The sequence below is a fragment of the Heliangelus exortis genome, chromosome 2, assembly GCF_036169615.1.
Source record: "Heliangelus exortis chromosome 2, bHelExo1.hap1, whole genome shotgun sequence".
Taxonomy (NCBI): domain Eukaryota; kingdom Metazoa; phylum Chordata; class Aves; order Apodiformes; family Trochilidae; genus Heliangelus; species Heliangelus exortis.
Genome location: NC_092423.1, coordinates 77,947,078 through 77,973,473, shown reverse-complemented (window position 1 = coordinate 77,973,473; position 26,396 = coordinate 77,947,078).

Genomic DNA, 26,396 nt, shown 5'->3' with positions numbered 1-26,396 from the left:
GTGCTGGCTATGACCAACGTCTGCGCTGTCTCTCGTGCCGGGGCCTCACACCGTACTGCAGCAGACAGACACGCCAGGGCCCTGTGCTGTTTCCCTGGGTGCCTGCAGCTGCCGGAGGGACAGCATCGCTGGCATGAGCCCGGGCAATGGCTCTCATGGTGCCAGGGGATATTTTCCTCCTTCGCTGCTTCCTCTTTTTTTTCAGGCTCCTGGCAGGTGCCTTTCTCTTAGGCCGTTGCAGGAATCGTCTCCAGCCTGTCTTAAGCCTCGGTGAGCAGCCGTGCATCTCAGTGCTCTGGCTCCTGCCTGGCAGACAGGCACGTCTGGGCTCCACAGCCTTCCCTGGCCGGTGTACAGACAAGAGCTGCCTGGCATCGACCAGAAAAGCGAGGCCAATTGTGCCCACAGCAGAAGAGAAAGATCTCCTCCTCTGCTGCTTCTGCTTCCTCCTCCAAGGAAATGTCTTTCGCCTCCTCCACGCTTTCAGGGAGCAGGTGTGTGGGACCCGACGTCGAGGTGGGCAGCCACTTGCCTCTCTGCTCCCGCTCGTCTTCCTTCCAGCCATGCTTGGCACCTGATGGCGTTGAAGCTCGAGGGCGAAGTGTGGGCCAGCTGCAGGGGCTCCTGTTTTATAGGGCCAGAGCCCATTGTGATGTCAGCTGTGACTGTCGTCGATGCATGTGGCCAAGTATTGTGTGTTTGCAGGTGGGCTTCCTGCATGGCCTGAAAGATGCCCAAATGTGAGAGGAGGCGGGTCACAAGGGCTTTCCCCTGCCTGCCATCTTGCTTGCCCAAGAGAAGGGCTGCCTTTAGGGCACAGAGACTGCCCTCCACCTCCCCTCATGAGCCCTGGGCTCCAGCCCCTCCCCATCCCGTGTCTGGATTCCCCTCAATCAGATCATAGAATAGAATCCTAGAATCCTAGAATCATGGAACCCTAGAGTCCTAGAGTCCTAGAATCATAGAATCCTAGAATCCTAGAATCCTAGAATCGGCTGGGTTGGAAGGCACCTCTGAGATCATCACTTGATGCACTACCACTGCGGTTACCAGACCATGGCACTAGGTGCCACATCAGTCTCTTTTTAAATATCTCCAAGGACGGAGAATCCACTACTTCCCTGGGCAGTCTGTTCCAATTTCTGACCACCTTCTGACACTAAAGAATTTTTCTTAGAGTCTAATCTAAATCTTCCGTCTTTCAGTTTGAAACCATCCCCCCCTTCTTCCTCTCACTACATGTCCTTGTAAAAAGTCTCTCTCCAGCTTTCCTGTAGGCCCTTTCAGGTCCTGGAAAGGAGGTCATAATGTCTCCCCAGAGCCTTCCCTTCTCCAGGATGAACAATCCCAACTCTCTCAGCCTGTCTCCATAGGACGGGTACTCCAGGTACTCTGATCATCTTACTGGCCCTCCTCTGGACATGCTCCCACAACTCCGTCTCTTTTCTTATGTTGGGGGCCTGAAGCACAGTATGTCAGGTGGACTATCACCAGAGCAGAGCAGTGCAGAGCAGAGCAGAGCAGAGCAGAGCAGAGCAGAGCAGAGCAGAGGAGGAGAATCACCTCCCTCAAGCTGCTGGTCATGCTTTATGTTTTTATACAGCCCGGGGTATGGTTGGCTTTCTGGGATGCAAGCAGATATTCCCAGCTCATGTTGAGCCGCTTGTCATCGACCAACATCCCCAGGTCCTTCTCCTCAGGTCTGCTCTCAATCCATTCTCTGTTCAGCCCATATTTGTACTTGGAATTCCCCCAGCACAGCTGTAGGTCCTTGCGCTTGTCCTTGTGGAACTTGATGCGGCCTGCACAAGCCCACCTCTCAAGCCTGTCGAGGTCCCTCTGGATGGCATCCCTTCCTTCCAGCATGTTGACAACCCCAGGCAGCTTGGGGTCGATAGAATCTTAGCTGATGGTGCACTCTGTTCCGCTGTCCGTGTAGCTAAGGTGTTAAATAGCATTATAGTTCGCAATAAATTGCCCTGAGGAATGTCACTTGCCACTGATGTCCACCTGGACATTGAGCTGTTGACTGCAACTCTTTGATTGCAACCATCCAGCCAATTCTTTTACTATGTTGCATCTGAGGAAGAGAAAAACTTTTTTTTGTTTTTGATTTGCTCAAAGGTTACCTCTACTCCTGGTACCAGCCAGAGATTAGTACTGTGTTTGGGAAGTTCTCTACTCTAGGAATGTGACAGAAATTGTTAACAGCTGCTGTCATTTTATTTCTCTGCACGTGTTGGATTAGTAAGAACGATCCTGTGGAAAAGTCTTGTATGGCTTTGCCGACTGTGAAAACTCAAAGTCGGCATCAGATTAAAGTTAAAAAAGGCGCCGAGAAATCAACTCCTTGTTCGTTCATGATGTTAGCAACGGTAATGGGAGGTGGGAACAGGAGGGTGGGGGTTGCAAGGGCAGGCCAGCTGATGGGGAAATGTCCCTTGCCATGTGGGAAAGGCAACAACTCGATGGACACAGGGCCCTTTCCTCCAGGCCTCGGTTCAGAAGAGATGGGACATCTTGGCGAGGGCTGGGGCTGGGGGGTTTGGGAAAGAAGGGCCCACAAAAGCCTCTGTAATCAACAAGCAGTGTGTTTATTGGTGGGAGATGTTCCAGGTGAGCCTGTGGGAAGCGCAGAGAGTTCATTTTCAGCTCACTTTCCCCTTGCAAACCCGTGCTGGCTATGACCAACGTCTGCGCTGTCTCTCGTGCCGGGGCCTCACACCGTACTGCAGCAGACAGACACGCCAGGGCCCTGTGCTGTTTCCCTGGGTGCCTGCAGCTGCCGGAGGGACAGCATCGCTGGCATGAGCCCGGGCAATGGCTCTCATGGTGCCAGGGGATATTTTCCTCCTTCGCTGCTTCCTCTTTTTTTTCAGGCTCCTGGCAGGTGCCTTTCTCTTAGGCCGTTGCAGGAATCGTCTCCAGCCTGTCTTAAGCCTCGGTGAGCAGCCGTGCATCTCAGTGCTCTGGCTCCTGCCTGGCAGACAGGCACGTCTGGGCTCCACAGCCTTCCCTGGCCGGTGTACAGACAAGAGCTGCCTGGCATCGACCAGAAAAGCGAGGCCAATTGTGCCCACAGCAGAAGAGAAAGATCTCCTCCTCTGCTGCTTCTGCTTCCTCCTCCGAGGAAATGTCTTTCGCCTCCTCCACGCTTTCAGGGAGCAGGTGTGTGGGACCCGACGTCGAGGTGGGCAGCCACTTGCCTCTCTGCTCCCGCTCGTCTTCCTTCCAGCCATGCTTGGCACCTGAAGGCGTTGAAGCTCGAGGGCGAAGTGTGGGCCAGCTGCAGGGGCTCCTGTTTTATAGGGCCAGAGCCCATTGTGATGTCAGCTGTGACTGTCGTCGATGCATGTGGCCAAGTATTGTGTGTTTGCAGGTGGGCTTCCTGCATGGCCTGAAAGATGCCCAAATGTGAGAGGAGGCGGGTCACAAGGGCTTTCCCCTGCCTGCCATCTTGCTTGCCCAAGAGAAGGGCTGCCTTTAGGGCACAGAGACTAACCTCCACCTCCCCTCATGAGCCCTGGGCTCCAGCCCCTCCCCATCCCGTGTCTGGATTCCCCTCAATCAGATCATAGAATAGAATCCTAGAATCCTAGAATCATGGAACCCTAGAGTCCTAGAGTCCTAGAGTCCTAGAATCCTAGACTCCTAGAATCCTAGAATCGGCTGGGTTGGAAGGCACCTCTGAGATCATCACTTGATGCACTACCACTGCGGTTACCAGACCATGGCACTAGGTGCCACATCAGTCTCTTTTTAAATATCTCCAAGGACGGAGAATCCACTACTTCCCTGGGCAGTCTGTTCCAATTTCTGACCACCTTCTGACACTAAAGAATTTCTTCTTAGAGTCTAATCTAAATCTTCCGTCTTTCAGTTTGAAACCATCCCCCCCTTCTTCCTCTCACTACATGTCCTTGTAAAAAGTCTCTCTCCAGCTTTCCTGTAGGCCCTTTCAGGTCCTGGAAAGGAGGTCATAATGTCTCCCCAGAGCCTTCCCTTCTCCAGGATGAACAATCCCAACTCTCTCAGCCTGTCTCCATAGGACGGGTACTCCAGGTACTCTGATCATCTTACTGGCCCTCCTCTGGACATGCTCCCACAACTCCGTCTCTTTTCTTATGTTGGGGGCCTGAAGCACAGTATGTCAGGTGGACTATCACCAGAGCAGAGCAGAGCAGAGCAGAGCAGAGCAGAGCAGAGCAGAGGAGGAGAATCACCTCCCTCAAGCTGCGGGTCATGCTTTATGTTTTTATACAGCCCGGGGTATGGTTGGCTTTCTGGGATGCAAGCAGATATTCCCAGCTCATGTTGAGCCGCTTGTCATCGACCAACATCCCCAGGTCCTTCTCCTCAGGTCTGCTCTCAATCCATTCTCTGTTCAGCCCATATTTGTACTTGGAATTCCCCCAGCACAGCTGTAGGTCCTTGCGCTTGTCCTTGTGGAACTTGATGCGGCCTGCACAAGCCCACCTCTCAAGCCTGTCGAGGTCCCTCTGGATGGCATCCCTTCCTTCCAGCATGTTGACAACCCCAGGCAGCTTGGGGTCGATAGAATCTTAGCTGATGGTGCACTCTGTTCCGCTGTCCGTGTAGCTAAGGTGTTAAATAGCATTATAGTTCGCAATAAATTGCCCTGAGGAATGTCACTTGCCACTGATGTCCACCTGGACATTGAGCTGTTGACTGCAACTCTTTGATTGCAACCATCCAGCCAATTCTTTTACTATGTTGCATCTGAGGAAGAGAAAAACTTTTTTTTGTTTTTGATTTGCTCAGAGGTTACCTCTACTCCTGGTACCAGCCAGAGATTAGTCCTGTGTTTGGGAAGTTCTCTACTCTAGGAATGTGACAGAAATTGTTAACAGCTGCTGTCATTTTATTTCTCTGCACGTGTTGGATTAGTAAGAACGATCCTGTGGAAAAGTCTTGTATGGCTTTGCCGACTGTGAAAACTCAAAGTAGGCATCAGATTAAAGTTAAAAAAGGCGCCGAGAAATCAACTCCTTGTTCGTTCATGATGTTAGCAACGGTAATGGGAGGTGGGAACAGGAGGGTGGGGGTTGCAAGGGCAGGCCAGCTGATGGGGAAATGTCCCTTGCCATGTGGGAAAGGCAACAACTCGATGGACACAGGGCCCTTTCCTCCAGGCCTCGGTTCAGAAGAGATGGGACATCTTGGCGAGGGCTGGGGCTGGGGGGTTTGGGAAAGAAGGGCCCACAAAAGCCTCTGTAATCAACAAGCAAAGTGTTTATTGGTGGGAGATGTTCCAGGTGAGCCTGTGGGAAGCGCAGAGAGTTCATTTTCAGCTCACTTTCCCCTTGCAAACCCGTGCTGGCTATGACCAACGTCTGCGCTGTCTCTCGTGCCGGGGCCTCACACCGTACTGCAGCAGACAGACACGCCAGGGCCCTGTGCTGTTTCCCTGGGTGCCTGCAGCTGCCGGAGGGACAGCATCGCTGGCATGAGCCCGGGCAATGGCTCTCATGGTGCCAGGGGATATTTTCCTCCTTCGCTGCTTCCTCTTTTTTTTCAGGCTCCTGGCAGGTGCCTTTCTCTTAGGCCGTTGCAGGAATCGTCTCCAGCCTGTCTTTAGCCCCGGTGAGCAGCCGTGCATCTCAGTGCTCTGGCTCCTGCCTGGCAGACAGGCACGTCTGGGCTCCACAGCCTTCCCTGGCCGGTGTACAGACAAGAGCTGCCTGGCATCGACCAGAAAAGTGAGGCCAATTGTGCCCACAGCAGAAGAGAAAGATCTCCTCCTCTGCTGCTTCTGCTTCCTCCTCCGAGGAAATGTCTTTCGCCTCCTCCACGCTTTCAGGGAGCAGGTGTGTGGGACCCAACGTCGAGGTGGGCAGCCACTTGCCTCTCTGCTCCCGCTCGTCTTCCTTCCAGCCATGCTTGGCACCTGAAGGCGTTGAAGCTCGAGGGCGAAGTGTGGGCCAGCTGCAGGGGCTCCTGTTTTATAGGGCCAGAGCCCATTGTGATGTCAGCTGTGACTGTCGTCGATGCATGTGGCCAAGTATTGTGTGTTTGCAGGTGGGCTTCCTGCATGGCCTGAAAGATGCCCAAATGTGAGAGGAGGCGGGTCACAAGGGCTTTCCCCTGCCTGCCATCTTGCTTGCCCAAGAGAAGGGCTGCCTTTAGGGCACAGAGACTAACCTCCACCTCCCCTCATGAGCCCTGGGCTTTTGTCTTCTTACGATCCAATGTCTTGATTCCCCTCAACGAGATCGTGGGAACCGTTTTCTAGGAGGATTGGGCGTCTCCAGTGACTGTCTGCTTGTAATTGTCCTCTCCCTTATTCTCTCTCCTTTATCATGGAGCAGAGTGGTATTAATGGAGAGGATCGGTCATTCTGTTTAATGCCTGCCCAGCATTAAACCTTTACGCCCAGAATGCAGACTTATTTACCTGTTTATTTTTACTGAAACCACAAACAAGGAGTGAGCTATATTCATTCTACTCTACTAGATATCTCACCATCTCCAACTGAACAGGCAAAATTACAAGAAATATATTCTTGATGTATGGAGGAATCTGAGATATGGTGCGAATCTCTCCGAGATTTACAGTGGTTCACAGATCAATGCAATGAAGAAATTATTGGCATCCGGAAGTTTGTGTAGCCTTCCTCATGACAGTGAGGCAGAAATGTCAGTAATGGCAAGAAAAAGGGCAGCATACAAGAATGCCCTTCAGTGAACATTACTGTATGGCTTCTGGACCAGTGAAGAATATCCCATAGAGAAGTATTGGGGGATGCTGCTAATACTGGCATCCTAGAGTTTGATTTTGTGTGTGGCAGTATGGTACAGTCTGGAGTTTTGCCGGGAGGGGTAAACATTATGGACAGGCTTAAGCGTCATGTGGGATTTAAATTTTGCTAGAGGTATCTATTCCTCTACTCCTATAAATCAGTACTATCTGCCATCTGCTGCAAGTTTCCAGCACTGATGCGGCAGTAGCAGACTTAAGGTAAAAATGGATTATCACTTGCATGCACTTTCCGTGTTACTGTCCTCTCGTTGCCAAATGGCCAGGGGCAACTTACAACTGATTACAGGCAACTGAAGGCCTACACTGAACCTTTAAACATTGAAGTGGAAAAAGTCTCAGAAATGGCAACTCGAATTCAGAGAGCATTCCATTCGTGGATGGCAACCCATGATGTAAAAAAATCCATGTTCTTAGGATTCCAGTCCAAGGATGTGACTATCTTCCAAGTCAACCTATTTGAGACAAAATGTCTTCCCTGTTGCCTGTACTATATTCATAAATGCAGTGTATGATGGAATGCAGACAGGTGTGTTCAAATCTCTGGTAAACCAGGGACTCCTCACTTGATGAACCATACAAGATATGAGAAGGAGACTGGAAAGCAAGGGGGTCTAGTCCAAATCTTCCTGGGTTTCCTAATCTGGGACATGACACCCCTAATACCCAATTTGCCTGGCTGGGGAGGAATGAGGAAAAAGCCACCATGATTGTAAATAGTTATAGAAAAGTATTTATCTCCTCTGGAATTACCAGGAAATTAAACTTTCCCCAATTAGAGGTGCAGGTCTTTCTTGGAATACCAGCTCTTCTGACATTGAAAGGGCTGTTTATTAGTGAACCTTAGTTAAATAATTTTCTCTTCCTAGATTTTCCATTAACCTTTTAGGAGGGTTACATAAGAAAGAAGAGACTACAATGTTATGTTACAGTGCTTCCTTGCATCTTGCGTCTGCCTTTTGAACATATTTCAAGCCAAACCTTCCAAAAAGGTTTTCTACAGGTATATTTATCACCAGGTCTTAAACAGTTGATACTATGCATAATTCTTATTAAACACGAAAGACTTTCAAATTAATTAGACACCTGATTAGTTGGTAAGCCTGTTTGTCATTGCTATCACTCCCAACATTTTTCACTGCGTAACTGATAAGTTAAATACCTGATTACACTGGAAGTTAATTGGTTTTTAATAGAGCATCTCCAGAAAAAAAATTTCTAAGCTCTGAGGTACATGCCAATCAAAATGTAATACAGTTTTTAACTGGAGAAGATTAACACATGCCACTTCATAAGGTTTTAACCTGCCTTCCTCCTGCGTGAGAGTTACTTAGAGATAAAATTCCTGGCCAAGGGTACACAACATGTATAAGATGCATTACTTCTTTCTGTCAGTATAGTTTCTTTAAGCTCAGTAGAATTTAACATCAGGGTAAGGTGGTTAAGACAGTGCTAAGGCAATTTTTTGCACACAGATTATTTATTTTGGTACACCTTCAGAAAAATACCTCAGTGTAAGAAGACAATAGAGAACCAGGGGAAATTAGTTGCTCATTATTTGAAAGAAAAAACCAAACATGTATGCTGAAGCTGTATTTCTAGTTTCTGCTGAAACGAAGAAAACATTAATAGCAAGGTGTTTTTTTAGGGAGGAATAAAATCCAAACAGAAGAGCCTTATTCTTTGGGAATAAAGGACAGTAGTCATGAGCAAGGCATTTTTTCAATAGTTTTTCAAAACTGCTACACATCTTGGGAGCTGATAGAAGAAATTCATGCACTTAAAATATTTTTAGCCAGCAAATTTGAAATTTTTATAAGTTTCTGATATAATTATTATAACAATTTATTTCAGTAAATACAGGTTTTTAAAATCACACTTTCTTATACTGCATAGCATTCTATTGCAACATGGAAAATAATTCCATGATATGATAAGTACATTAAGGTTAAAGGACTTCATATTGAGAACACAAATCTGAACATCAGATACTCTGTAGGAATACTGGTTTCCTTCATTCCTTTTCCATATCCAAACTCCTACATACACTAAATTTACTGCCTGCTATATCCATACTTCTACCCACAGTACAAGAGCTGCAAAATTCTGCATGCTTTTCTATAAATTCTGTTCTACTCTTGCATTACCATTTTTAAACATAACCTCTAGGGTTCTGTCTGGATCATTGCTTTGCTCTTTTCTTTCTTCTTTTATATTCTGGAGTCCTACATTTTCAATTTCCTTAACTACTGCTATTCATAAACTTTAAAAATAAGCTTTTACCCCGATCAGACATCAGAAAATCAAAATGTTAACTGTATACGACATCAGTACTTCTCTCCTATGTAATTCCAGCCCAAGATATTATGTCTGGGTGTTTTTGATGTTACTGTGTTAAAAGTCTTGGTAGAAAAAAATCTATTTTCCTGAAATTTTTCACTAATCCCCAATTAGTGAAATTTAATTAAGACTTTAATTATTTTCTTGTGCTTTATTTTCAAATGCATAACATTTTCAGTTTTCCAAATTCTTCCACACAAAAGAAAATTAAAGTGTAGCCCTAAGAATGCCCAAGACTTTTCATTGAGGTATTTTTTCATAGCATGGTGGAATTCTCCACTAAGAAAGTTTCATTACCTTATCAGCTTAACAAAACAGATATAGCAGTGCTGAATGTTCAAATTCATTCCAGTGTTATCATAAGTCAAAAGAAAAGAAACCTATTACTGTAATTTTAATCAGTTTCATAGAATTTTCTTAGCTCTACTAGCATCAATGATGTTCTTGTCAGATCAAATTGTCTTAATTGCAAAGATTCTGATATTCTCAAAAGGCTGATAGTTTTGTGAGTGCATTTCTATGTGAGTAGATAAAAACTTTACATCACAACAAATGTCTTTAAAAAAAAAAAAAAACAAACCACAAATTCTCACAAACCATTGCTTTTTAAATTGGTGGTTTACAGCATAGTCACAGTTGTTATGTAGCAAGGGCCTCCAAGAGTGGAAACAAAATATGAGAGAGAGGACTTAATGCAGGTGGTAAGAGAGACCCCAAGGTTCTAAACAGTATAAAACAAAAATTCTTTCTATTATAGGAATGCAACCTTAAAAGATTGGATGATCAGTTTTTGGGCAATAGGAAAAGAACAAAACCTATGTAATAAACAGGAATATGAAAACATGAAGGACATAATCTGAAACAGAGGTAGCTCTACCTCTGGTTTGCTTTCTTGTGGTACGTATGGATGGCAGACATGCTGGCACGAAGCCCAACAGTGGAATAGAAAGTATACAAAAGAACAGTACAAAAGTACCCTTTGAGATCCCTATCAGTTCCCAGGAATCCAAGCCATCACTGAGAAGATACCAAAGTCCATCACAACCCATACAAGAAGCAGACCAAAGGAACAGAGTGAGAAAAATTTCTGCAACATTATGTCACTCTATTGCACTTGATCAATGCCACAAGTTAAGCTTCAGAAGGCCCTTCTCCCTGTTTTTAGAGAGAAAACACCGCTTTTTGCTTTGCCATTCACCATATTTTGCTTCTATACCCCAGTAAATAATGTCTATTATAGATTAGTAGGTTTGAAGGGTAAAATGCAGAGTTGGTACTTGTGTGTTGTGTGTTGTGTGTGCATTGCCTGCTTCAGTCTTGCTACAGTTCCTGCAGCACCACATCAGAACAAAGTCAGATGTAACACAGGTATTAGCAGAATGAAGTTAATACATAAAGCTGCAAATCTCTGATGAATACTGCTAGAGGAACTTCAGTTACCTCAGCGTTGGAATTTATATAATGATTTATAATCTTTGCTGGAACAACATGGCACCTACTTTTTTAGATATAGGCGATTTGTATCTTAAAGGACACAGTAGAAAGGGATTCAAAACCAGACAGTACTAGTCACTTTGTAGTGAGTCAATACCTAAAAGCATCTGATAGGAATATTTACAGCATCATAAAAAATGTATGTGTTTTCTGGAATTTGCATACCTTCAGACTGCAGGAAGGCATTTCTACAGCCTTGATGACTCTAAGAGCTGGTATGTATTCCTGTTAAAATGGCTGAAAAGCACTTACATTTTCTTCTAAATTATCTCTACTGGACAATAAGTTGGCTCTTTGTTTAGCCAACAGAAATTATGAACAGTACAGAAATTCTTGTTAAACTTGTGGAACTGTGAACAGACTCAGAAACACAGCTAAGGGACCCTACAGAATCAGGAGTGGAGGAAGAGTTTCCTCATTGAGTAAGAGTGGAACAAAATCATAATGGTGTTTTCTGATTCCATTTGCAGATTCAGGGACCTGACTTCTATCTCCAGCCCTGTAGTAAGCAGCCTGATTATTTTAATGGTTTTAGTTGTAATAATTCTGTCCTGCAGAGTATACGCAAGCACTTCACTTTATACCTCCTTATGATATGCATAGGGTGAAGTACCAGCCTAACTTGTTCTGGGCTCAGATTTGTTTGTGTAAAAAGCTTCTTTATAGGGAGCGTAACCAAACATTGGAATGGGTTGCCCAGAGTGTCTGTGGAGTGTCTACCTTTGGTGATATTCAAAACCCAACTGGAAACATCCCTGAGCAACCTACTCTAGCTGGCCCTAATGAAGTAAGATTTAGATAATATTAGATTGATTTAGATAATATTAGAACATTCCTACCAGTTTTACCTGCTCTGTGATTTTTTGTGTGATTAACAAGTCCTCATTTAATATGAATTTAAATACACTGGTCCAAACAAAGTGTTTTACCTGGAACAGCCAGAAATATCCACAGCATGTTAATGAAATCCTGTGTAAGAACAAACTTGTGCTTTTTTTCCCATTTAAAAAACTGCAATCTGATATATATACTGATATAAACTCCACCCTATAAACCTTCTGAAAGATTTGTCATAATACTAAGTGTCCTCATGAAGACCTCAGCTTGCAATCAAAAAACTACAGCTGTTGTATCAGTAATTCTCAGAGAAGTTTATTCATTGACTTCAGTCCAGTGAGAAAGAATGAAACAATACATCCAACAAATCAGTCTGGCTAACATTCTAACAAGACAGAGGCAGTGAGCTGACAACTTCAGAAACAGCAGAGGAAACCTTTGAGAACCTCTTGGCTTAAAACCAAACATAACAACAGATGTGCAAATAAACTCAGAAGTCTTATTTTTCTTGACATGACCCAGTAATAGAGAAATGTGGCAAAGTGAGCCATCAGAACTGAGACTGCTCACTGATACCAAACCAGCATTTCAAAATGACTGTCAGCTCCCTTATGCCAATAATGCTAGAAAGGAAGCTGACATAAGGACAAACAGTCCTGTGCTTCGCCACAGCAAGACAATAAACCAATTAGACAATAAACCAATTAACGGCTAAAAATTAATGTTTTGTAGTATTTTAGAGGGTTTTGCTGGTTTTGGTTTAATTCCCCAAGATTACTAGCATCAGGGTCCTTCACCATGGGGAAAACTCCTCTGGTTTTACATTTTGATCCATGTCTCTTTTCCCCTTAAAATTAAAATTCTCTAACTTCCAAATTTTAGAAACAGATATTGACTTTTTCACTCTTTTTGCATCGTGAAATTTAATCTGGTAACTGGAACAAGAGGACTAGTTGCAGAAAGAGGTGCAAGTGCCTGATGACAATTCAGAAGGCTCCAGACCTTACTACCAGTAGGTGGAGCAAAAATGTCATTAATGTACAGACCAACCTGAACTAGAAGTGTGTAGAGACCCACGCAGGGCATTCCTTTTCTGTTGTTTAACTGCCCAATTCAAGGAAGACAGTCTCTTTATTTTTTTTTAGCATGCTGTAAGAGTAAAGGGTGGACTCTGTCTGATACACAATCAGATGCACAACAAAGAAAAAAAATGCTCCGCCAGTTCCTGCTTTCCTGCTCTCCTTCTCACATGTCAGTACATGGACAGAAGGACCGGGGATGTGGTTCAGCACAGCACTGCTGTGTATGTTTATTCATGGACTTCTGTTTAGCTGGCAGTTTCCTTGCTTGTAGCCCTGAGCTCAGACCAACAAATAATCTCTTTGTCCTTTAGCTCTTCCATGTACTTTGCTTCATTCCCCAGAAGGAAGTTGTTTCATGCCACATCAAAGAGAACAGGCACTATGAAAATAAACTCATTTCCCCATATTGGTTTTATTTAGTCAGGGATGTGCTTGTACTCATGACAAAAACATGCTACAAAATCGTACATCTCTCAAACAGAGTCTTAAATCTGAAGTGCCTCAACTGTGTTAAAATGTTGATAGATTTTTCACAAGACAGTACTCCAGAAGCTATTAGAGCATTTTATATATTAGAAGATCTTGAAAGCACCTTTCAACTTTGTTATCCTTCTGCAAGCTATGGATTAATGGCAATCAGCATGGGACTTGCTACACAGACAACAATACCTAGAGGAATTAACATTTAAACTGAAAAACTTCACCATGAAAACCTCTGTCATCTCCTGACAGAATCATGCCTGCTGTTTCCATAATTCAGAAAAAAGCACAGCTTTACATTAAATCACCGTTGAGTACCAGGGTGAAAATATTCAAGATGGCCTTTGAAAAGGACGTTTCAGCTAATCATCAGAGTCTTGAACAAAAAAGCAGTTAGAATTTTATTATCAATGGTTAGGAATTTCTTGCCAGGTACCTCTAAAGTCAAACATTTCCTGACCAACTTTGACTCTTTTATAATAGTATCTTTATAAAATAACTGTGGTATTTTGTGTCAATTTGGGGTCAATAGAGAAACTGTTAATTGAGGGAAATTAGCTGTATTTAGTAGTGTCTTAATTGCTTCATCAGCTAATATTAATGTAATCTTATAACATGAAAGACATTAATTTTGTTTAAATTATTTGGCCTATTAACAAAAACATCCTTTTTCACACAGCAGTATTTAGGGGCTTTCTAACAGAAAGGAATAATACTGATATAAATTATTTTTGAATTTTAATTAACTTTTGGAAGCTAAATTATAATGCTTTTTTTTAGAAGAGTAACAAAGCTGGTGAACAGTCTAGAGCACAAATTTTATAAGGGGTGGTTAAAGACTTTAATCCAAAGAAAAGGAGACTGAGGGGAGAACTTCTTGCTTTTTACAGCTACCAGAAACCAGGTTGTAGAGAGGTGGGTGCTGGTCTCTTCTGTCAAATAACAAGTTACAGGCCAAGAGGATGTGGCCTCAAGTTGCATCAAAAGAGGTTTAGACTATATATTAGGAAAAATTTATTTACCTAAACAGTTACTGAGCTTTGGAACAGGCTGCCAGGAAGTTTGTGAGTCACTAAATAAAAGATGTGGTGATGTCATGCTTAGGGACATGGCTTAGTGTGGATTTGCAGCGTATTAGGTTAATGGTTGGACTTGATGATTTTAAAGGTCTTTTCCAACCTAAATGATCCTATGATTATGAAATTTAGGGCATCTAAGACTAGAAGTCTGTGCTCTAATGAGACACTATTCCAGCAGAATATTAGAAACTCACACAACTTAAAAAACTTTCAGTTTTTTTGATTTATTCTTTGGAAGCAGTACAGAAGCCACTAGATTTTTAAACATGAAGAAGTTGCAAAATCCTTAATACATTACAGATGCTAATTCCATATAAAAAAAGGTGGTGTGCACTAAAAGGTGCACCAAGGCAGGGTATACAAAGGCAGGGTATACAAAGGTATATGTTTTACAGCTTTTGCCAAACCACTTACCACCCACTGTTGAGAGGGATGACATTTGACTGCACTTTTAGATATTGGAAACTGCAATTCAAGAGTTGATGATTTAGTATACAAATAAATAAGACATATTCCAATCAAGGTTCCTTTCCCATCACCATGTCTAGGTTATACAAAATCGTGCCCCAGTGTTTTTTACTGGCACAACAACAACAACAACAAAATCACTGAGAATTTTAAAAGCTCTCTCCCGTCAAATCACGTTTAACATTCTAAACTTACATGAACAGATTTCAAAACCTGGTTCTGTGAAGATTTGTGATAGTTTACAGAGCTATAAAAAAGGATAGTAAAGGGCCCCTAGGCACACCGGGTTGATATAAACTGTTAATGTTAGCATTTTGATTTGAAGTCAAAGGGAATGATGCTTCCATAATTTTAATAGTAATTTCATTCCTTATTTTATTTTCCTGTTTCTGTGTATTTGAAACAGATATCTTACCAGCCTATTGCTCCCACTGGCTCAAAACAGCCACTGACCATAATGCAACATCAGTCACCTGTATTTGAGAAAGCAGTGACATTTAGCTTTCCCTGATCATAAGCAAGTAGAAAGACTTTAAAGGATTGCTCTTAATACATCCCTTATTGAAACTAAAGAAGCCTCATTTCAAGAGGTTAATAAAGGGAAAAGGAAAATATGAAATACTGACAAGTTCTTTCAGAACAGATGTACAAAAGGCATATTTCTTGCAGATAGCCCTCTGAGTATTTCTTTGAAACCTGACTTGTAGTATCTAGAAGTATATTACACTAATGCGGTTATTTTTTATAATACCTCTTCTTACATTTTTCAGTTTTCAACAGAAAAAATGATCAAATTTTCTCTTAAAATTTAGCCATAAAATTGTAAATTGTCACTTCAGTAGATACAACAGATAGTTAATATTTTTAACTCTGGTTAAAATGGTTAATATTCTGGTAATTTTTAACTCTGAAGGGATTTTTTTCTAAAGTGAGAGAATTTGGAAAGTCCAGATACCTTCTATGACAAAGTTAAAAAACTTCTTAATCCCTTTCCTATGTACTAAAAAATACCAGAATAATACAAAGAAGCCCTGAGAGCTCAACATCTGGAAGAGTAATTATGTCTTGAACTATAAAAGAAAGAACAGGTGCTTGTGGAAGCATGTGAAGGACAAGAAAGTCAGTGGGAAAAGCCAACAACAATTTATCAAGAGGAAGTCCTGCTTGACCAGTCTGGTTGCTTTCTACACAGAAAAGATTTACTCAGAATATGGCATTTGCCTTGATTTTAGCAAGGCTTTTGTCAGAGTCTCCCACTATGTCCTCCCTACCAGCAACCTGGTAAAATCTGAACTGTACAGATGGACAAGGTAGTTGGGTATCTGGCTGAACTGTCAAACTTAGGGGGTGATAGTTGACTCAAAGTCAAACTGGAAGCTGTTCAGGGCTGGAATTCATCAGGGGCACTCTTAATGGCTCTGGTACTGTCCTAGGCTACAGTATGGCAGATGAGAATGATACCTTAAATCATAATTTCTGTGATACCTTAAATCATAATTTCACAACATTCTCCTTGGACTGTTTATGTCTTCTCTCCCTCTAAACAAGCTTTCACCTAAAGAACTTTTGTAGGAATAAAAGTATAGCCATAGAAACACTGAGATAACAATCTAGTAGCCTTGTTTTGGTTTGGTATTCTTTGGAAACTCCTACAGGCATAGCAAGCTAAAAATCTCTTTAACTCAAGCTTGGCTAAATTCACATGAACAGCAGAACAGGCATAGCATACAGTCCCAATAAAATTATTTTTAACAGACACTTGGATATGAGAGTCCTTTGTTATCAACCTCCAGATTGATAGAAGATTACTAACAAAGTAGTAGATATAATTCCAGCAAGTCAGGAAATCATGATCACTTATGACTTTAAAACAGTCCAAGGAAAGCTACATAATTGCAGTAGAGCTGGTGATTAGAACTATTCAGTTTTTTGCTGTATTTCAGGGAATTGCCATAGAACAGTAAGATTGATTTCTAAAAATGATTATACACAACTGTGGAAACATTTTAGCATTTGGCAACATCGACATCTTGTCTTGTCCATCTCTATGCATTTCTTTTTTATCAAGTGCAATTTAACTCTATATAATCCCTCAGTTCCACCACTGTAGCAAAAGATAAAAATGATCAGCTGTAAAAGTCAACAAAAACATCATGACTTGTGCTTCCATGAGCAGGTGATTTTGAGGATGTGTGGTATCTAAATTAACTGTTTGCATTTATTATTTGCTGCAAACAGTTAATTTCTGTTCAAGCATTCTAGCATCATGTGTCAGCATCAGAGTAAATATTATATTTCAAAGGTAGATAAATGCATGCCCTCTGACATTAATTACTACTGGCTACTTTAACAGAAGGTTTAGAAAGTAAATTAATAGCACAATTTCATTTGTGTATATGATATGACCAAACTTGACAGACATCAGATTACTCAGTCTATGGTATACAGCTCCTAAATTCAGGAAGGGGTGATTTGAATTGTATCTCAGGGCTTCTGTCCATCAATATTTTCACTCCATTACAGGAATATCTATAATGCACCAGCAGTGATTTAGAATCTCCCACTATTTGCTCTGTGGAGTTCTTGGATGATCTGCTTCTGCCTGTCCCTGGTCCTGAGTATCTAATTTTCATGTCTCTTTAACAGGCACTTCTTATTCACTGTGAAAGGTTAGCACAACCTCTACTGAATTTAGAAATTGTTTACCACTATTTTCTGTAAAGGCAGTTACTTCATCTTTTCAGTGCTTCTTGCTGTTTTCCACCTTATTCTTCTTGAAGTGTGTTTTTAGTTAAGAACTGAACTGAACTTGACTCCGGCAACAGTAACAAACATCCTCTTAATGTTATCACCACATAAATCTTCAACATTGCAGGATTATTTTTTTTTATCCTCCCCCCCAAAAAACCCCACCTGTAACCTACTGTCTCACTGCAATACTTAAGCCACAGAATTCCCTTGCCAGATGCCCTCTGACCCTGTCCAGTTCACCTGTTTATGATACTGTGGGAAGGAGGGGGGGTTGAAATGAAGGATTATTTCCAGTTGCTTTGCTTGTCATATCTTTGGGAAAAGCATTTGGCTCTTCCTTGATCACTTTTAGGCAGCAATACATGCTGCCAGGAGTGTTTCATTCAGTGTTTTCTATTGGCACTTATTTCTAATGGCCTTATACTTTTAACTATTTAACATCTTGTTTGGGGTTTTGTTGTTAGTGGTCCTTCGTTGAAATTTTTTACCCCATTCTTCTTGGGGTGAAAAAAAAAAGAAAATGCTTCTAGATTCTCTCAGGAGAGGTAAATTGATCAAGCTTTAGCAAAACCCCGCATTAGTCATAAGCAAATGCCCTTTTCCAAGATGGCAGTGATATGCTTCTGCTGTCTTGTAACTCCCTCCAATATTTAGCCCTTTCTAAAAGAGAATGGCTTTCATTTAACTAACATATAACACTAATTACATCAAACTAACACTGTAAATAAAGTGGCAGAACAACTGAAGTCAGCATCTCCAGAAACAGCACTCTAAGACACAGGACAGGTTTTATCACTCAAAAATTACTTCAGTCTGTTTAATTTCTGCCAAATAGGAACCCACTGGGGGAAAACAAAAGTTTCATTTCTGAGTCCAGTTGCATTTGACATCCAGTGGCACCTCCGCCTTAATTTTCTAAGGAAATATGAATCACACAAGTGTAAGTAAAAATTAAATTATGAAAGTCTAAATCAAATGTAATTAAGATCAACCTACAGAGCACAAGATCCTGATAGCAATCTTCATCAGAGCTATCCTCCAAAAGTAAACACTTTTCTGTAATGCATACATATAACAATTTCAAACCTCTTAAAAATATCTGACTATAAACATCACTTTTTAAATAAGCTTAGAGCTCCTTTATATGATGCCTTATTTTGCAAAGAGAAGTTTGAAGATAATCAACAATTGTTGTTATATTCCCCCCCCCAAAAAAAAATTATACTTGCACATAGCCCTTTAACAATCTGCTGCCTTATGATGGTACAGTGATTTTCTAACTGTACATGAAACTGTCTAGGTGTAGCAGATAAACACCAGTTTGTAATTTGTAGCCTCCAAACAGCTACTGTATCAAAAATATTTAACTTCAGGTTAAGAACTTTTATTGTAAACCCACTAAAACCTAAAATATCCATGTCTGTAATTTTTCAGAACTTTCAGCTGTTGATTTTGAATAGAACCTCCTTCCATTTCTGTCAATGAGAGCATAACTTAAGTCATTGCTCACCAGCTAGACCTGGGAAATAAATATTGTGCAAAATAAAACACTTTGAGCTAATGCCCTTTACTTCTACATTTAGAATTGAAACACTATTCAACTTACCTCTAGTTGCTGGCAAGTATTAAATCATCAAGCTATGACAATATGATTGAATGCTTCTCTGAAAACTATGGGCATTTTGATGGCAATCACAGCAGGCAGAATGTGTGTCCCCTTCTCCAGGGGAAGGAAATAAAGAAAATCCCTCTACTGCAACTTATAAGAGATTTGTACTCAGTACATATCCCATAACCCCCTCTGAAAATGTCAGTTAAAAAAAAGAGCACAAAAAAAATATCAAATACATCAGTGCAGAATAAGAATTACACAGAATAATTTCTTTTCCACTTGCTTTTTAACCATAGCATTTAGTAATCTTTCTCCATCTACTTTCCTTCAAATCTCTGCCTCCCTCCACACAGAAGATTCAGATTTTTTCAACAGCTCTGTGATATGGGAAACTATTTAGCTTTACCATGCACCCAGTTCTGTCTGTCCAATCCATTTTGGTTTCTAGACAGTATTCCAGCATCATAAATATGAAATATTTTACTCAGGCTAAAATCTAACATTAAAATTCTAGAATGCCAAAATATCTTTTCTATTAAATACTTTTAGCAGCTAATTAACTATGAAACTAAAAAAAACCCATTTAATTGCCATTACTAGATCAAATATATATACTCGATTATGACTGTCTACATGAATGAATATTCAAATATCATTATGAAGAAAAGAAACAGTGTTGAAAACAAACAAACAAAAACAACCCCGAAAGTAATTTCTTTTTAAAAAAGTACCCATGAAGTTTTAAAAATAATTTTTCAGTAGTTACTTGTTTTTCTGGCAACAGGTTGAAAGCTTGTAAGTACTGCTAGCCAAAAATATTTCAACCCAGGAAGAAGAAATTAATACTTGGGGATTTTACTTGAATCTTGGTTTTCAATACAGGTATTCATATGCTCAGGAACTCTGGGTTCCAATTTCAGACAGAAGAATAATCTTTTCAGGGTTCATGATTTGGTATCAGTATGCCACCATCACAAAATGAAGTGTAAGGGACATGAATATTATAGTATTTTGTCCAAACACTTCTCATAAATAAAGGACTTTCCCACCCCTCAACTCCAATAGCCCATATTTTGGAGGGTTGAAAGAAAGCTGTCCCTCAGAAACCTGCTGCCCTGCTACTCACTGTTTAATAAGTTCTTGCATTACTTTAAGCAAATATTTTCAGTGTTGCCAACACTCTTAGAAAGGAAAGAAAACATACCCAAAAAGTATCTCTCCATCATGCTGAGAAGAGTGTAATTCTAGATTAGATTTATTGCTCTTTGGAAAAATGCATATCAGCACCACCACCACCAAAAAAAAAATGTGATGAGAAAGCAGAATGACAGCTAGAAACTATATGGACATCAGTGACAAAGCCACTTACTGAAGGCTTCCTGTGGAATTTTTTTATTATTAGATGCATGCAAATTTATACAGCCATTGAAAGAAAACCGGCCCTATTAAAGACAAGGTAAGAAATACAAGGCAGGTAAGTCCCTATGAAATTATGTGAACAATATGGAAAAGATCATATCTCCATCCTTTACAGTTAATCTAGATGATGAACATTCCTTTACTCCTCAAAAGGTAGATCTGTAAATTCAAAGAGGAGCAGAGGTATAATTTCAAGCTATTAGAGAATCCATTGAGACAGGTCAGTTCAGGTTGTCCTATTTAAACCAGTAATAACCTACTGTTAAGGAAAACCAGAATAGCTAGATTGATGGGCCATATAATGCAGTTTCTAGAAATAAACAGGTTAGACTTAACAGTTGATAGTTCCCAAGGCAGCCATCCTTACATTCAGCAGAGAACTGCAAGAAATGACTGCTCATCAAGGGACAGAGAAATGGAGATATTGGAGATATATGAAGGGCAAATTTGGAAGCCTTAGTATTACCACTGTCATAGCTCCAGGCTGACAGACAATTGTTCCCAACAGTCCCTCAAAACAAGATGCAACAACCTGGCTTCACAAATTGTGTTACCCTCCCCTGGCATAAAGGATAAGGACTTTTTTCCAGTATGAAATAAAAGCTTGGAGGCATATGAATATCTAAATACCACTGCCCCCTCTTTTTTTTTTTTTTTTTTTTTTTCCTGTATGGACAATAGCAGCTAGAGGACTTGATGAAAGCACTTAAGCCTGTTTTATGAATGACAACAAGATTACTGAATGAAAGGCAATATTCAATATTCAAGATACAGAAGCTTCAAAGATCTTTCCTTTTTTAGATATGGAAAAATTGGGAAACGGTCCAATCTAACACCACGATAAGGAGAAGTCCTCATTGAAGTAACCATGAAAAGCAACAGGATGATTTTAGGACAGAAGTTTTGAAGATATGGTGGTTAATTTTCAAAAATTCTTGAAGATAAAATAGGGGTGATGTCTCAGAGGTAGTTTCATTAAATCATTATTTAATCTTAGCATTCCTTTCCAGGTCTGTAGAAAGTGTGATTCTGTGAACTCTGGGATTTCCAAGCCCTGTTTTTCTACAGACACATACTCTATTGAATATGCCCCAGCTTTCTCAGTAATAACTTATTTCTCCTACCTGCCTTTCTGCAATTGTCAGTTAAATTTCTATTTCCACATAAATATTTCAACATTTATACACTTCTGTGCTCCAGTGTGATTTGGCAGAAATTTTCCAAGAGGTTTGACAGTTCAGGAGACCCATGAAGGAACTGGCTTCTACTAGGAAAAGCAGAGAAAAGTTCAGGAAAGATGTAAAACTATTTAACATTGTACAAAAGATAATTTTACATTTCATTACAGAAACAGTGCTCTTGATAATAACACACTCCATATATTTTAATATTTATGGCTGATATCTGAAATGATCAGAAAATATGACACCTGAGGACCAGTGACTGCCTGCCCTTTTCTAGATTATTTTTCTTCTCTTGAATCTGTCAGTTTCTTGGAAGTGCCAGGAAGGTTCCGGGGATAATACATTAATATAATCCAAGAAACTCATACATCTGTGTCTACATTTGGTACCACTAAGTAAGCCAGAAATCTGCAGGAGCAGATACAGCTTCTTGCTACTTTGAGAATTTAACACCCACCGTTTTTTGAGGGGTGGTAACGTTTTCCTGGCAAATGATCCAGAAGGACATATGTAAACTTCACTGAGAATCTGTTCCTGCTACGATCTAATATTTTCTAAATTTAAGGGAAAAGAGAATCACAAACACCAGGAATTAAGGCATTATACTGTAGCTGTATAACTGAAGGTCACTTAATTTTAATTCACAGTTAAGGGTCTTACTGGAGGGAAATGGGGCAGGAAAGTAGGAATACACTAAAAATGCTAAGTGTCTTCTTGATCTAAGCCAAAATGACATGAACCAACTCTGTAAATATAGAGGTCTGGAAATATCACATAGGAAGAATGGAAAGACTAGTATCAAAACAATAATAGAAAGATAATTCAATATAATATCCCCAGTTCTTACCCTCTGTCACAAGAAAGGTTTCATGTTGAGCCATTTTTTTACTTCATTGGTGTATTTATTGAGAAAATAAAATTTAAAAAAAAGCCATATATTTGCTCTACGTTTAGAAATTTCTAGATGTGAATCTTTGCATATGAGAGAGAGTCTGACTTAAGAGTTTTAAGAAGATATTGCCCTTTACATGTTATTAGTTAAAGCTCTTCTGTGATTTGAGGTCTTTATTTCAGTCTCAGTTGTGACTGATTTGAACCTTAATCTCTTAAGTCTGAGTTCCCAGGTCACAAAGATGCAGAATCAATTCATGCAGATCTTTGATTGACCCGAGGTCAAATTGTACCAGTCCTTTGCTAATCTTCCACCCAAAACAACCACTCTGTCAGGAAAAGCATTATTATACTAAGCAACAAACAAAAGAATCCAATAAATTGGACTACAGAACCCAAGAATTTTGAACTAAAAGAAGTGAGTTCCAACCTAATATTGGATATAGAACTCCACTGAGATATCAAGGTTCAGTTTTCCTGACTAAATTAAGCATGTGAAGAGCAGAAGAAAGATTTTGCATTGCAGGTTAGCTCTCTGTTCACTCAGGTAGATTAAGAAAGTAATTTCTAAATGTTGTTGGGGGATTTTTTCAATTCAGCATTTACCAACTAACATGTTCTTCATAGCAAATATGATCTTGAAAAAATATGTTATTACTCAAATTGGATTAAGGCGTTATGCAGTTTAGCACATGCTTATACAGAACATTTCGATATAAGGATATAAATTATGTAATTATACATTTATATGAATATAAAAAATGGTGATAATTAATAGCTATATAATAGGCCAGTGACCTGGCAAAAGCAGGATTTCTGTTAATGGTTCAGTTCAACTGCTCTGCCCTGCAGAGTTCCAGTTCAATAGGACCAAGGCAACCATTATTTCATTAGATGCACATAGATTAGGTAATAATCAGCATATTAAGAACTTTGAGAACTGATTAAGCACCACAGAAAATCTGGCCAGTTTCAAAATTGTTCAGTTTTGTTTCAGAAGATTTAAATGTAGGGCTTTCTTCTTTCACTTTATTCTGTTTTTTTGCCTGTTTTTACAGCAAACTACAGTAAAAAAATCTTTTCAATAATCATACATAATAAATATTAGGAACATGAGAAATTTATGCTACAACTCTACAAATATTGTGCATCTGTTAACCAGAGTAACCTTGCACAGTTTTTTACCTGACTTTGAGAAACTGAATGCTTTCACTCAAGTGTCAAGACATTTGCTAAAAATGATCAATAACCAATATCTTCCATGGGCATTTATAGACTAGCCAGAAAGATTAATCAGACTTTTTGATATACAGTGATCTTTATCAGGTAATTTAACATACAAAGAGGCTGCCTGACAGAATAACTAAGTCTTACCAGACTTTTCATGGATAGGTAAGTAAAAATTCACACATTCAAGATGTCTCTCCCATTCTCTCTGTTTTGTTTGTTGTTGTTTTTTTTAATTTTTATTTTTAAATAAACCCAGTTGTTGTCTTGCATGAAAGATCATAAATGAAAATGAGGAGTCAGTACATGTGAGATAATACTTTTGAAAGTTCCTGGAATGTATCAAGGATAACTTCAGGACTCAGTTGGTGAATGAACCAACAAGGGAGGGTGCCTGAACCTGCTCTTTGTGAACAGGGGAAGGCTGCCTGGAGATGTGATGGCTGGAGGTTGCCTTGGGCATGGTGACCATGAAATGACAGAGTTCTTGATTCTTAGAGATACCCAGGGAGGCGGGGGGAGCAAAACTGCCACCCCTGGACTTCTGAAGGGCAAACTTTAACTTGTGTAGTATCCTGATTGCTGGAGTCTCTTGGAAATCAGTTCTGAATGGTGTGGGAGTGCAGAAATCCTGGACACTCTATCAGGAAGTTAGTCCTGAAGGTGCAGAAACAGGCTATCCACATGTGCTGTAAGGTAAGCCAGAGACAAGGAACACCAGCCTGGCTGAACAGCCAGCTCTGGTTGGCACTCAAGAGGAAAAAAAGAGTTTAAGGTCTTTGGAGAAATGGCCAGGCCACTCACAACAGCTACAAAAATGTTGTGAGGCTATGCAGGGTGAGAATCAAAAGGGCCAAAGGCCAGCTTATAAATGTATCTGGCCTCTATGGTAAAAGACAAGAAAAGTTTCTATAAATATATGAATAACAAAAATACAACCATCCATTATTGGATGCAAGAAAAAAAACATAATGAAGAAGGGTGAAGAAAAAGGAATGCTTAATGAATTCTTTGCCTCAGTCTTAATAGAACCAGTTATGAAGAAGATACCCAATCCCCTAAGCTAAGAGGAAGGGACCAGGAGCAGAATGACCTCTCCACAATCCATGAGGAGGTGGTTTTTGACTTGCTACAACATATAGATATGTCCCCTCCTGGGCTCAGTGCTGGGGCAGCTCCTGTTCAATGCCTTTATTGATGATTTGGAGGAGGGGATAGAGTGCACCCTCAGTAAGCTTGCAGATAACACTGAGCTGTGTGTGTCAATGTGCCTGAAGGTAGGGAAGCTCTGCAAAGGGATCTAGAGAGTCTTAATTGATGAACCAAAGTCAGTTGTATGAGTTTGAACAAGGCCAAATATTGGGCCACCACAACCCCCACCAGCACTCCAGGCTTTGGGAGTGGTGGCTGGAGAGGTGTCCAGGAGGGAGGGATTTGGGGGTGCTGACTGACAGAGCTGAACGTGAACCAACAGTGGTCCATAAGGCAAACAGCATCCTGGCCTGTATCAGGAACAGCATGACTAGCAAGCCTAGGGATTTTACTCTTGTACTCAGAGCCTTGGTGAGGCCACATCTTGAGTACTGTGTGCAGTATTGTCCACCACAGTGTAGGAAGGACATTGAGGTGACAGGGAGGATTCAGACAATAGCAGCCAGTCTGATTAGGGGTCTGGAGAATGTGTCTTATAAGGAGAGGCTGAAGGAGCTGGGGCTGTTCAGCCTGGAGAAGAGGTTGAGGGGAGATGTTATAGCTCTTTTCAACTAGCTGAAAGGAGGTTGTTGTGAGGTGTGTGTTGGCCTCTTCTACCTAGTGACTAGAGTGATAGGACAAGAGGAAATGGGTTCAAATTGTGCCAGGGGAGATTCAGATTAGATATTAGGAAAAATTTCTTCACCAGAATAGTGGTGAAGCATTGGAACAGGCCGCTCAGGGAAGTAATGGAGTTGCAGTCCCCGAGGGTGTTCTAAAAATCAGTAGACATGGTGTTTTGGGAGATGGTTCAGTGATTAAGGTGGTGTAGGACTGAAAGTTGGACCCAATGATCTTGAAGGTCCTTTCCAACCATGATGATTCTATACACAGCTGAGTCTTCTGAAAAAAAGCTATAAAGCAAGGCTTTAATCACACTGCTGTAGCATTGGCTAGAAACAAAGAAAGTGGGTTTCTTATAGTTGCTAAGTTTTTTTCTGAAATGTCTCAATGGCTTAGTTTTCTCAGAAAAAGCTTGACAGTGCCCATTTAAAAATTTAGATGAGGACTGTCTTATTACACCTGCCGGGAAAGAGCCTTGATCAACATTTCAGCTTTTGTATGACAGTCTTTTTGTCTGCTCTATGTGTGCTCAGCTTTGTTTTGTTCACTTAGAAGTTCTACAATATGTAAGGTAATTCCTATCCTCAATGAAGGAAGGATACTCTTACAGGTTATTTCATAACTATATTACATGGCTTCAAAAATCTGAGCCAGATTATAATTGAAAAACTAGCTTCCAACAGCAACAAGCAACTGGGGACAGCAAAAACTTCAATAAGATCTGCTGTCAGCTATCATTCATGCACTTGTCCTTTGATGTAATTTTATCTTTGTGCTTCCTCCCACAAGAGATCCTTTGAAGTGTTGCTCAAGTCTACTTTTACTCAAGTATGCAATATATCCCATTTTTATTCAAGCAAAGCCTTAAGCAGCTGGCTATAATCAAGACTACAAGTCAAATAAATGTGTTGGGGCTGCAATGATGTCCAAGTTAATCTCT